The sequence below is a fragment of the Beta vulgaris genome, chromosome 9 (assembly GCF_026745355.1).
Source record: "Beta vulgaris subsp. vulgaris cultivar EL10 chromosome 9, EL10.2, whole genome shotgun sequence".
Lineage (NCBI taxonomy): Eukaryota > Viridiplantae > Streptophyta > Magnoliopsida > Caryophyllales > Amaranthaceae > Beta > Beta vulgaris.
In genome coordinates, this window is record NC_079210.1 from 15,052,472 (window position 1) to 15,066,658 (window position 14,187).

A 14,187-nucleotide genomic window follows, 5' to 3' on the forward strand; every position below is an offset into this window, starting at 1 on the left:
ATATGTGAGATTTCTCAAACTCTAAACTAATCAAATTTGATATTTATTATTATTATTCGCATCTAACTATAAATATTTGGAGTGTAGGCTTTTGTCAGATGATAGTGATGTGAATGGAGATTCAAATATTGGTTTCATGTGTCCTAGTATGATTTCGGCGACCATGCTACACCATGAACCAGTTGCCGATCAACTACATGCAAAGGACATTGAGAGCCAATCGAAATATGAAAACATCATGCTTCCATACATTGAAAAGTATGCTTTATTTTCCAACTTCCTACATTGAAAAGTATGCTTCCCTTTTATCTTTATATATGAACTTATCACATTTTGTTGCATGCTTTAGTCAACATTGGATTCTTCTCGTCCTTTCTCTAACAAAAAACGGTATATGTATTTGATTCGCTTAGGAGATCAGATAGATCCTTAGCTATCAAGGAACCGTGCATACGTAAGTTAATAATTCTTATAATACTTTATAACTGTAATTTTTTATTTCTTAAATAACTAGTTGTTGTTGTTGTTGTTGTTGTTGTTGTTGTTGTTGTTGTTGTTGTTGTGCATATACATCATTCCTGCTCCTTGAAGGTATCAAGGCAACAAAATTGTCTTGGACTTCTATGAAGGTAAAACTCTTATGGTTTTGTATTTGATATGCATTTTATAGTTCTATTTAATATTTCTTAATTTTTGATTCTAATATGTGTATTTCAATGTGGTGTAGTGTGCTCAACAAACGGGAGGAGATGAATGCGGCTATTTCGTTATGAAATACATGTTTCAAATCGTCCGCTATCTCTATGAGTCAAATGATTTGAAGAAGGTATGTATATGTTGTAAATTGGTTACTTTACTTATATAATTTTAAAGTTTATTAACTAAGTTAACATATTTATAGGATTTTCCTAAAAGCGTTGAACCATACACCATAGAAGATATCAACGAAATCAAAGAAATTTTGCGCGATTCTTTCAACATCTCGTGGGAGAAGAAAGGCCAAGTAGTGTTAGTGTAGTAAGTGTAGTAGATGTACATAATTGTTTATTATTGCAACTTTGGTTGAGTATGCAACATTGGTATGGCATTGGTTGCTTGCTTGGGATTATTTGAGATGTATTGAAACAGGTTTTGATATATTATATATATTATTTCCCAACGATTTCTTGGGTTATCCATATTACAAAGGAGACTCTGCCGAATTTTCCCCTCACAATTATTAATATGAATGTTTGTTTAGTTTTGAATCATCGAAATTTAGTAATATGTAAACAAACCAACAGAAAATCTGAAAAAACGAAAAAAAAAAAATTATGGCCATTTGCGTCGCACATGGCAAGATGTGCGATGCAAATTACTCACAATGTGCGTCGCACATTGCACAATGTGCGTCGCACATTAGTAATGTGCGTCGCACCCTGGCAATGTGCGACGCACATTGCCCTTCCCCTGCTGCCCATGCCAGCATGGTAAGGCCAATGTGCGTCGCACCCTGGCAATGGGCGACGCACATTGCCGTTCCCTTGCTGGCATGGGGCAGCAGCGCAATGTGCGTCGCATGTTGCCTGGGTGCGACGCACATTGCCCTCCCATGCTGGCATGGGAAGCAGGGCAATGTGCGTCGAACCGTATGAAGGTGCGATGCAAATAGCTTGTTTAACTGCGTCGTTTCCCGTACGACGCAGATCGTTTCCTAGTCATTTGCTTCGAGGGATTTGGCGTCGCACCTGGGTCCGACGCAAATAGGCGCCTCGCATCCGACGCAAAGTCCAATTTTTCGGGTCTGTTTCCAGCTCTACTTGGGCCGAAATTGTAATTTGGGCCTAGATCCTAGCTCGGACATCATAATTGAGCGATTCCAAAGCATGACATGTTTTTTTTTTAACAATTCTAAGGGGTTCGTGAGGTCAGAACCTGAATTCCTTGCAGTCAGATTTTTTGTGTCTGTTCACTACTCATCTGTGGCCAAAATCGTAATTTGTGCCTAACTCCAACCTCGGACATCAGAATTGAGCAATTCAAAAGCCTGAATTGGTTTTTTTACCATTTCTAAGGGGTTCGTGAGCTAGGAAGCTGAATTTATTGAAGTCCGATTTTTCGTGTCTGTTTCCTGCTCATCTTGGCCCAACATCGTAATTATGGCCTAACTCCTACCTCAGACATCAAAATTGAGCGATTCCAAAGCCTGACATGTTTTCTTCCCATTTCCAAGGGGTTCGTGAGCTCTGAATCTGAATATGTTAAAGTCCGATTTTTCATGTCTGTTTCCTACTTATCTTGGCCCAACATCGTAATTTGGGCCTAACTCCTATCTCGGACATTAGAATTGAGGGGATTCTAAAGCCTGACATGTTTTTTTTCCCATTTCTAAGGGGTTCGTTAGCTCAGAATCTGAATTCGTTGAAGTCTAACTTTTCGAGTCTGTTTCCTGCTCATCTTGGCCCAACATCGTAATTATGGCCTAACTCCTATCTCAGACATCAGAATTGAGCGATTCCAAAGCCTGACATGTTTTTTTCCCATTTCTAAGGGGTTCGTGAGCTCAGAAGTTGAATTCCTTGCAGTCGGATTTTTTGCGTCTGTTTACAGCTCATCTGTGCCCAAAATCGTAATTTGGGCCAAACTCCTAGCTTTAACATCAGAATTGAACGATTCCAAAGATTGACATGATTTTTTTATCAATTGTAAGGGGTTCGTGAGCTCAGATGTTGAATTCATTGAAGTCCGATTTTTCGCGTCTATTTCTTGCTCAAATGGAACTAGAATCGTAATTTGGGCCTAACTTTAAGCTCAAACATAAGAATTGAGCAATTCCAAAGCCTGACATGTTTTTTTTTTACAATTTATAAGGGGTTCGTGAGCTCAATAGCTGAATTCCTTGCAGCCTAATTTTTCGCGTCTGTGTGCTTCTTATCAGAGCCCAAAATCGTAATTTGGGCCTAACTTCTAGCTCAGACATAAGAATTGAGAGATTCAAAAGCCCGAATTATTTTTTTTTACAATTTTTAAGGGGTTCGTGAGGTCAGATGCTGAATTTGTTGAATTCCGATTTTTCGCGTCTGTTTCTTGCTAATCTTGGCCCAAAATCGTAATTTTGGCCTAACTCCTAGCTCGGACATCATAATTGAGTGATTCCAAAGCCTGACATGTTTTTTTTGTCATTTCTAAGGGGTTCGTGAGTTCAGGACATGAATTCCTTGCAGTCAGATTTTTTGTGTCTCTTTACTACTCATCTATGCCCAAAATCGTACTTTGGGCCTAACTCCTAACTCGGACTTCAGAATTGAGCGATTCAAAAGCCTAAATTAGTTTTTTTACCATTTCTAAGGTGTTCGTGAGCTCAGAAGCTGAATTCGTTGCAGTTCGATTTTTCGTGTCTGTTTCCTGCTCATCTTGGCCCAACATCGTAATTTCGACCTAACTCCTATCTCGGACATCATAATTGAGCGATTCCAAAGGCTGACATGTTTTTTTTATCATTGCTAAGGGGTTCGTGAGGTCAGAAGCTGAATTCCCTGCAGCCCAATTTTTCGCGTCTTTGTCCTTCTCATCTTGGCTCAAAATTTTAATTTGGGACTAATCTTAGCTCATACCTCAAAATTGAGCGATTCAAAAGCCTGAAATGTTTTTTTTTTCCATTTTTTAAGGGTTCGTGTGCTGAGAAACTAAATTCGTGGAAGTCTGATTTTTCGTGTCTGTTTCATGCTCATCTTGGCCCAACATCGTAATTTCGACATAACTCCTACATCAGACATGAGAATTGACGGATTCCAAAGGCTGAAATGTTTTTTTTACCATTTCTTAGGGGTTCGTGTGCTCAGAAGATGAATTCCTTGCAGCCCAATTTTTCGCGCCTGTGTCCTTCTCAGCTTGGCTCAAAATTGGAATTTGGGACTAACTCCTAGCTCGGACCTCAAAATTGAGCGATTCAAAAGACTGAAATATTTTTTTTTACCATTTCTAAGGGTTCGTGACCTGAGAAGATAAATTCGTTGAAGTCCGATTTTTCGCGTCTGTTTCTTGCTCATCTTGGCCCAAAATCGTAATTTGGGCTTAACTCTTAGGTCGGATATCAAAATTGAGCGATTCAAAAGCGTGAATGGTTTTTTTACCATTTCAAAGGGTTTCGTGAGCTCAGAATCTAAATTCGTTGAAGTCCGATTTTTCGTGTATGTTTCCTGCTCATCTTGGCCCAAAATCGTAATTTGGGCCTAGCTACTAGCTCAGACATCATAATTGAGCGATTCAAAAGCCTGACATGTTTTTTTTTAATTTCTAAGGGGTTGGTGTGCCTAGAACCTGAATTCATTGAAGTCTGATTTTTTGTGTCTGTTTACTACTCATCTGTGCCCAAAATCGTAATTTCGGCCAAAATCTAGCTCGGACATCAGAATTGAGATATTCAAAAGCCTGAATTTTTATTTTTTTTAACAATTTCTAAGGGTTTCGTGAGCTCAGAATCTGAATTTGTTGATGTCCGATTTTCTTGTCGTTTTCTTGCTCATCTTGGCCCAAAATCGTAATTTGGGCCTAGCTCCTAGCTCGGATATCATAATTGAGCGATTCCGAAGCCTGACATGTTTATTTTTACCATTTCTAAGGGGTTCGTGAGCTCAGAACATGAATTCCTTGCAGTTAGATTTTTTGTGTCTGTTTCCTACTCATCTATGCCCAAAATAGTAATTTCGGCCTAACTCCTAGCTCGGACTTCAGAATTGAGCGATTCAAAAGCTTGAATTGGTTTTTTCCATTTCTAAGGGGTTCGTGAGCTCAGAAGCTGAATTCTTTGAAGTCCGATTTTTCGTGTCTGTTTCATGCTCATCTGGCCCAACATCGTAATTTCGACCTAACTCATATCTCAGACATCAGAATTGAGCGATTCCAAAGGCTGACATGTTTTTTTTACCATTTTTAAGGGGTTCGTGAGCTCAGAATCTGAATTCCTAGCAGCACAATTTTTCGCGTCTGTGTCCTTCTCATCTTGGCTCAAAATTGTAATATGGGACTAACTCCTAGCTCGGACCTCAAAATTGAGCTATTCAAAAGCCTGAAATGTTTTTTTTTTTTTACCATTTCTAAGGGGTTCGTGAGCTGAGAAGCTAAATTCATTGAAGTCCGATTTTTCTCGTCCGTTAGTTGCTCAGCTTGGCCTAAAATCGTAATTTGCGCCTAACTCTTATCTCGGACATCAGAATTGAATGATTCAAAAACCTGAATTGTTTTTTTTACCATTTCTAATGGGTTCGTGAGCTCCGAATCTGAATTCGTTGAAGTCAGATTTTTCGTGTCTGTTTCCTGCTTATTTTGGCCCAACATCGTAATTTGGACCTAACTCCTATCTTGGACTTCAAAATTGAGCGATTCAAAAGCCTTACATGTTTTTTTTCGTATTTCTAAGGGGTTCGTGAGCTTTGAAGTTGAATTCGTTGAAGTACGATTTTTCGTATCTGTTGCATGCTCATCTTGGCGCAACATCGTAATTTCGACCTAACTCCTATCTCGGACATCAGAATTGAGCGATTCCAAAGCCTGACATGCTTTTTGACCATTTGTAAGGGGTTCATGAGCTCAGAAGCTGAATTCCTTGCAGCCCAATTTTTCGCGTCTGTGTCCTTCTCATCTTGACTCAAAATTGTAATTTGGCACTAACTCCTAGCTCGGACCTCAAAATTGAGCGATTCAAAAGCCCGAAATTTTTTTTTTTACCATTTGTAAAGGATTCGTGAGCTGAGAAGCTAAATTCGTTGAAGTTCGATTTTTCGCGTCCGTTCTTGCTTATCTTGGCCCAAAATCGTAATTTGGGCCTAGCTCCTAGCTCGGACATCAAGATTTAGCGATTTCGAAGCCTGACATGTTTTTTTTTTACCATTTCTAAGGGGTTTGTGAGCTCAGAACATGAATTCCTTGCAGTCAGATTTTTTGTGTCTGCTTACTACTCATCTATGCCCAAAATAGTAATTTGGGCCTAACTCCTATCTCGGACTTCAGAATTGAGAGATTCAAAAGCCTGACTAAGTTTTTACCATTTTTAAGGGGTTCATGAGCTCAGAAGCTGAATTCGTTGAAGTCCGATTTTTCTTGTTTGTTTTATGGTCATCTTGGCCCAACATCGTAATTTCGACCTAACTCCTATCTCGGACATCAGAATTGAGCGATTCCAAAGGCTGACTTCTTTTTGTACCATTTCTAAGGGGTTCATGAGCTCAGAAGTTGAATTCCTAGCAGCTCAATTTTTCGCGTCTGTGTTCTTCTCATCTTGGCTCAAAATTGTAATTTGGGACAAACTCCTAACTCGGACCTCAAAATTGAGCTATTCAAAAGCCTGAAATATTATTTTTTACCATTTCAAAGGGTTTCGTGAGCTCAGAATCTGAATTCGTTGAAGTCCGATTTTTCGTGTCTGTTTCCTGCTCATCTTGGCCCAAAATCGTAATTTGGGCCTAACAACTAGCTCGGACATCATAATTGAGCGATTCAAAAGCCTGACATGTTTTTTTAAAAATTCTAAGGGGTTCGTGTGCTTAGAACTTGAATTCATTGAAGTCTGATTTTTTGTGTCTGTTTTACTATCATCTGTGCCCAAAATCGTAATATCGGCCTAACTTCTAGCTCGGACATCAGAATTGAGATATTCGAAAGCCTGAATTATTTTTTTTTTCAATTTCTAAGGGGTTCGTGAGCTCAGAATCCGAATTTGTTGAAGTCCGATTTTCGTGTCCGTTTCTTGCTCATCCTGGCCGAAAATCGTAATTTGGGCCTAACTCCTATCTTGGACATCAGAATTGAGCGATTCCAAACGCTGACATGTTTTTTTATCATTTCTAAAAGGTTCGTGAGATCAGAAGCTGAATTCCTTGCAGCCCAATTTTTTGCGTCTTTGTCCTTCTCATCTTGGCTCAAAATTTTAATTTGGAACTAACTCCTTGCTCGAACCTCAAAATTGAGCGATTTAAAAACCTGAAATTTTGTTTTTTTACCATCTCTAAGGGGTTCGTGTGCTGAGAAGCTAAATTCGTTGAAGTCCGATTTTTCGTGTCTGTTTTATGCTCATCTTGGCCCAACATCGTAATTTCGACCTAACTCCTACCTCGGACAAGAGATTTGAGGGATTCCAAAGGCTGAAATGTTTTTTTTTACCATTTCTTAGGGGTTCGTGTGCTCAGAAGCTGAATTCCTTGCAGCCCAATTTTTCGCGCCTGTGTCCTTCTCATCTTGGCTCAAATTGTAATTTGGGACTAACTCCTAGCTCGGACCTCAAAATTGAGCGATTCAAAAGCCTGAAATATTATTTTTTACCATTTCAAAGGGTTTAGTGAGCTCAGAATCTGAATTCGTTGAAGTCCGATTTTTCGTGTCTGTTTCCTGCTCATCTTGGCCCAAAATCGTAATTTGGGCCTAAGTACTAGCTCGGACATCATAATTGAGCGATTCAAAAGCCTGACATGTTTTTTTAAAGATTTCTAAGGGGTTGGTGTGCTTAGAACTTGAATTCATTGAAGTCTGATTTTTTGTGTCTGTTACTACTCATCTGTGCCCAAAATCGTAATTTCGGCCTAACTTCTAGCTCGGACATCAGAATTGAGATATTCGAAAGCCTGAATTATTATTTTTTTACAATTTCTAAGGGGTTCGTGAGCTCAGAATCTGAATTTGTTGAAGTCCGATTTTCGTGTCCGTTTCTTGCTCATCCTGGCCCAAAATCGTAATTTGGGCCTAACTCCTATCTCGGACATCAGAATTGAGCGATTCCAAAGGCTGACATGTTTTTTTATCATTTCTACGGGGTTCGTGAGATCAGAAGCTGAATTCCTTGCAGCCCAATTTTTTGCGTCTTTGTCCTTCTCATCTTGGCTCAAAATTTTAATTTGGGACTAACTCCTAGCTCGAACCTCAAAATTGAGCGTTTCAAAAACCTGAAATGTTATTTTTTTACCATTTCTAAGGGGTTCGTGTGCTGAGAAGCTAAATTCGTTGAAGTCCGATTTTTCGTGTCTGTTTTATGCTCATCTTGGCCCAACATCGTAATTTCGACCTAACTCCTACCTCGGAGAAGAGATTTGAGGGATTCCAAAGGCTGAAATGTTTTTTTTACCATTTCTTAGGGGTTCGTGTGCATAGAAGCTTAATTCCTTGCAGCCCAATTTTTCGCGCCTATGTCCTTCTCATCTTGGCTCAAAATTGTAATTTGGGACTAACTCCTAGCTCGGACCTCAAAATTGAGCGATTCAAAAGCCTGAAATATTTTTTTTTACCATTTCAAAGGGTTTAGTGAGCTCAGAATCTGAATTTGTTGAATTCCGATTTTTCGTGTCTGTTTCCTTCTCATCTTGGCCCAAAATCGTAATTTGGGACTAACTCCTAGCTCGGACCTCAAAATTGAGCTATTCAAAAGCCTGAAATGTTTTTTTTTTACCATTTCTAAGGGGTTCGTGAGCTGAGAAACTAAATTCATTGAAGTCCGATTTTTCGCGTCCGTTTGTTGCTCAGCTTGGCCAAAATCATAATTTGGGCCTAACTCTTATCTTGGACATCAGAATTGAGTGATTCATAAGCCTGAATTGTTTTTGTTACCATTTCTAAAGGGTTCGTGAGCTCCGAATCTGAATTCGTTGAATTTAGATTTTTCGTGTCTGTTTCCTGCTTATCTTGGCCCAACATCGTAATTTGGACCTAACTCCTATCTCGAACATCAGAAGTGAGCGATTATAAAGCCTCACATGTTTTTTTTTGGTATTTCTAAGGGGTTCGTGAGCTTAAAAGTTGAATTCGTTGAAGTACGATTTTTCGTGTCTGTTGCATGCTCATCTTGGCCCAACATTGTAATTTCGACCTAACTCTTATCTCGGACATGAGAATTGAGGGATTCCAAAGGCTGACATGTTTTTTTTACCATTTCTAAGGGGTTTGTGAGCTTAGAAGATGAATTCCTTGTAGCCTAATTTTTTGCGTCAGTGTCCTTCTCATCTTGCCTCATAATTGTAATTTGGGACTAACTCCTAGCTCGGACCTCAAAATTGAGCGATTCAAAAGCCTGAAATATTTTTTTTACCATTTGTAAGGGCTTCGTGAGCTGAAGAGCTGAATTCGTTGAAGTCCGATTTTTCGCGTCCGTTTCTTGCTCATCTTGGCCAAAAATCGTAATTTGGGCCTAACTCTTAGCTCGGACATCAGAATTGATCGATTCAAAAGCCTGAATTGTTTTTTTTACCATTTCTAAGGGTTTCGTAAGCTCCGAATCTGAATCTATTGAAGTCCGATTTTTCGTGTCTGTTTCATGCTCATCTTGGCCCAACATCGTAATTTCGACTTAACTCCTATATCGGACATCAGAATTGAGCGATGCCAAAGCCTGACATGTTTTTTTAAAAATTTCTAAGGTGTTGGTGTGCTTAGAACTTGAATTCATTGAAGTCTGATTTTTTTGTGTCTGTTTACTACTCATTTGTGCCCAAAATCGTAATTTCGGCCTAACTTCTAGCTCGGACATCAGAATTGAGATATTCGAAAGCTTGAATTAATTTTTTTTTTTACAATTTCTAAGGGGTTCGTGAGCTCAGAATCTGAATTTGTTGAAGTCCGATTTTCGTGTCCGTTTCTTGCTCATCTTGGCCCAAAATCGTAATTTGGGCCTAGCTCCTAGCTCGGATATCATAATTGAGCGATTCCGAAGCCAGACATGTTTATTTTTACCATTTCTAAGGGGTTCGTGAGCTCAGAACATGAATTCCTTGCAGTCAGATTTTTTGTGTCTCTTTACTACTCATCTATGCCCAAAATAGTAATTTGGGACTAATTCCTAGCTTGAACTTCAGAATTGAGTAATTCAAAAGCTTAAATTAGTTTTTTACCATTTCTAAGGGGTTCGTGAGCTGAGAAGCTAAATTCATTGAAGTCCGATTTTTCGTGTCTGTTTCATGCTCATCTTGGCCCAACATCGTAATTTCGACCTAACTCCTATCTCGGACATCAGAATTGAGCGATTCCAAAGGCTGACATGTTTTTGTACCATTTCTAACGGGTTCGTGAGCTCAGAATCTGAATTCCTAGCAGCACAATTTTTCGCGTCTGTGTCGTTCTTATCTTGGCTCAAAATTATAATTTGGGACTAACTCCTAGCTCGGACCTCAAATTGAGCTATTCAAAAGCCTGAATTTTTTTTTTTTCCATTTCTAAGGGGTTCGTGAGCTGAGAAACTAAATTCATTGAAGTCCGATTTTTCGCGTCCGTTTGTTGCTCAGCTTGGCCAAAATCATAATTTGGGCCTAACTCTTATCTTGGACATCAGAATTGAGTGATTCAAAAGCCTGAATTGTTTTTGTTACCATTTCTAAGGGGTTCGTGACCTCCGAATCTGAATTCGTTGAATTTAGATTTTTCGTGTCTGTTTCCTGCTTATCTTGGCCCAACATCGTAATTTGGACCTAACTCCTATCTCGAACATCAGAATTGAGCGATTTTAAAGCCTCACATGTTTTTTTTGGTATTTCTAAGGGGTTTGTGAGCTTAAAAGTTGAATTCGTTGAAGTACGATTTTTCGTGTCTGTTGCATGCTCATCTTGGCCCAACATTGTAATTTCGACTAACTCTTATCTCGGACATGAGAATTGAGGGATTCCAAAGGCTGACATGTTTTTTTTACCATTTCTAAGGGGTTCGTGAGCTTAGAAGATGAATTGCTTGTAGCCTAATTTTTTGCGTCAGTGTCCTTCTCATCTTGCCTCATAATTGTAATTTGGGACTAACTCCTAGCTCGGACCTCAAAATTGAGCGATTCAAAAGCCTGAAATATTTTTTTACCATTTCTAAGGGGTTCGTGAGCTGAAGAGCTGAATTCGTTGAAGTCCGATTTTTCGCGTCCGTTTCATGCTCATCTTGGCCAAAAATCGTAATTTGGGCCTAACTCCTAGCTCGGACATCAGAATTGAGCGATTCAAAGCCTGAATTATATTTTTTTACCATTTCTAAGGGGTTCGTGAGCTCCGAATCTGAATTTATTGAAGTCCTATTTTTCGTGTCTGTTTCATGCTCATCTTGGCCCAACATAGTAATTTCGACTTAACTCCTATATCGGACATTAGAATTGAGCGATGCCAAAGCCTGACATGTTTTTTTAAAATTTTCTAAGGTGTTGGTGTGCTTAGAACTTGAATTCATTGAAGTCTGATTTTTTGTGTCTGTTTACTACTCATTTGTGCCCAAAATCGTAATTTCGGCCTAACTTCTAGCTCGGACATCAGAATTGAGATATTCGAAAGCCTGAATTATTTTTTTTTTTACAATTTCTAAGGGGTTCGTGAGCTCAGAATCTTAATTTGTTGAAGTCCGATTTTCGTGTCCGTTTCTTGCTCATCTTGGCCCAAAATCGTAATTTGGGCCTAGCTCCTAGCTCGGATATCATAATTGAGCGATTCCGAAGCCATACATGTTTATTTTTACCATTTCTAAGGGGTTCGTGAGCTCAGAACATGAATTCCTTGCAGTCAGATTTTTTGTGTCTCTTTACTACTCATCTATGCCAAAATAGTAATTTGGGCCTAATTCCTAGCTTGAACTTCAGAATTGAGTAATTCAAAAGCTTGAATTAGTTTTTTACCATTTCTAAGGGTTTCGTGAGCTGAGAAGCTTAATTCATTGAAGTCCGATTTTTCGTGTCTGTTTCATGCTCATCTTGGCCCAACATCGTAATTTCGACCTAACTCCTATCTCGGATATCAGAATTGAGCGATTCCAAAGGCTGACATGTTTTTGTACCATTTCTAACGGGTTCGTGAACTCAGAATCTGAATTCCTAGCAGCACAATTTTTCGCGTCTGTGTCGTTCTTATCTTGGCTCAAAATTATAATTTGGGACTAACTCCTAGCTCGGACCTCAAATTGAGCTATTCAAAAGCCTGAATTTTTTTTTTTTTTACCATTTCTAAGGGTTCGTGAGCTGAGAAACTAAATTCATTGAAGTCCGATTTTTCTCGTCCGTTTCTTGCTCAGCTTGGCCCAAAATCGTAATTTGGGCCTAACTCTTATCTCGGACATCAGAATTGAGTGATTCAAAAGCCTGAATTGTTTTTTTTACCATTTCTAAAGGGTTCATAAACTCCGAATCTGAATTCGTTGAAGTTAGATTTTTCGTGTCTGTTTCCTGCTTATCTTGGCCCAACATCGTAATTTGGACCTAACTCCTATCTCGAACATCAGAATTGAGCGATTTTAAAGCCTTACATGTTTTTTTTTGGTAATTCTAAGGGGTTCGTGAGCTTAGAAGTTGAATTCGTTGAAGTATAATTTTTATTGTCTGTTGCATGCTCATCTTGGCCCAACATCGTAATTTCGACCTAACTCCTATCTCGTACATCATAATTGAGCGATTCCAAAGCCTGACATGCTTTTTTACCATTTCTAAGGGGTTCATGAGCTCAGAAGTTGAATTCCTTGCAGCCCAATTTTTTGCGTCTGTGTCCTTCCCATCTTGATTCAAAATTTTAATTTAGGACTAACTCCTAGCTCGGACTTCAAAATTAAGCGATTCAAAAGCCCGAAATGTTTTTTTTACCATTTGTAAGGAATTCGTGAGTTGAAAAGCTAAATTCATTGAAGTTCGATTTTTCGCGTCCGTTTCTTGCTCATCTTGGCCCAAAATCGTAATTTGGGCATAACTTTTAGCTCGGACATCATAATTAAGTGATTCCAAAGCATGACATGTTTTTTTTTTACCATTTCTAAGGGGTTCGTGAAATCAGAACCTGAATTCCTTGCAGTCAGATTTTTTGTGACTGTTTACTACTCATCTGTGCCTAAAATCGTAATTTGGGCCTAACTCCAAGCTCGGAAATTAGAATTGAGCGATTAAAAAGCCTGAATAGGATTTTTAACCATTTCTAAGGGGTCCGTGAGCTCAGAAGCTGAATTAGTTGAAGTCCGATTTTTCGTGTTTGTTTCATGCTCATCTCGGCCAAACATCGTAATTTCGACCTAACTATTATCTCGGACATGAGAATTGAGGGATTCCAAAGGCTGACATGTTTTTTTTACCATTTCTAAGGGGTTCGTGAGCTTAGAAGATGAATTTCTTGCAGCCTAATTTTTTGCGTCAGTGTCCTTCTCATCTTGGCTCAAAATTGTAATTTGGGACTAACTCCTAGCTCGGACCTCAAGATTGAGCGATTCAAAAGCCTGAAATATTTTTTTTACCATTTCTAAGGGCTTCGTGAGCTGAAGAGCTGAATTCGTTGAAGTCCGATTTTTCGCGTTCGTTTCATGCTCATCTTGGCCAAAAATCGTAATTTGGGCCTAACTCTTAGCTCGGACATCAAAATTGAGCGATTCAAAAGCCTGAATTGTTTTTTTTTTACCATTTCTAAGGGTTTCGGGAGCTCCAAATCTGAATCTATTGAAATCCGATTTTTCGTGTCTATTTCCTGCGTATCTTTGCCAACATCGTAATTTGAGCCTAACTCCTATCTCGGACATTAGAATTGAGGGGATTCTAAAGCCTCACATGCTTTTTTTCCAATTTCTAAGGGGTTCGTGATTTGAGAAGCCGAATTCGTTGAAGTCCGATTTTTCGTGTCTGTTTCATGCTCATCTTGGCCCAACATCGTAATTTCGACTTAACTCCTATATCGGACATCAGAATTGAGCGATGCCAAAGCCTGACATGTTTTTTTTACCATTTCGAAGGGGTTCATGAGCTCAGAAGCTGAATTCCTTGCAGCCCAATTTTTCGCGTCTGTGTCCTTCTCATCTTGGCTCAATATTGTAATTTGGGACTCCTAGCACGGACATCATAATTGAGCGATTCAAAAGCCTGAATTGTTTTTTTTTACCATTTCAAAGGGGTTCGTGAGCTAAGAATCTGAATTCGTTGAAGACCGATTATTCGTGTCTGTTTCCTGCTCATCTGTGCCCAAAATCGTAATTTGGGCCTAACTGCTAGCTCGGACATCCGAATTGAGCGATTCAAAAGCCTGAATTGTTTTTTTACCATTTTAAGGGGTTTGTGAGCTCAGAAGCTGAATTCGTTGAAGTCCTATATTTCGTGTCTGTTTCATGCTCATCTTGGCCAAACATCGTAATTTCGACCTAACTTCTATCTCGGACATGCTATTCTAAAGCCTGACATGCATTTTCCCCTTTCTAAGGGATTCGTGAGCTCAAAAGCTGAATTCCTTGCTGTCCGATTTTTTGCGTCTG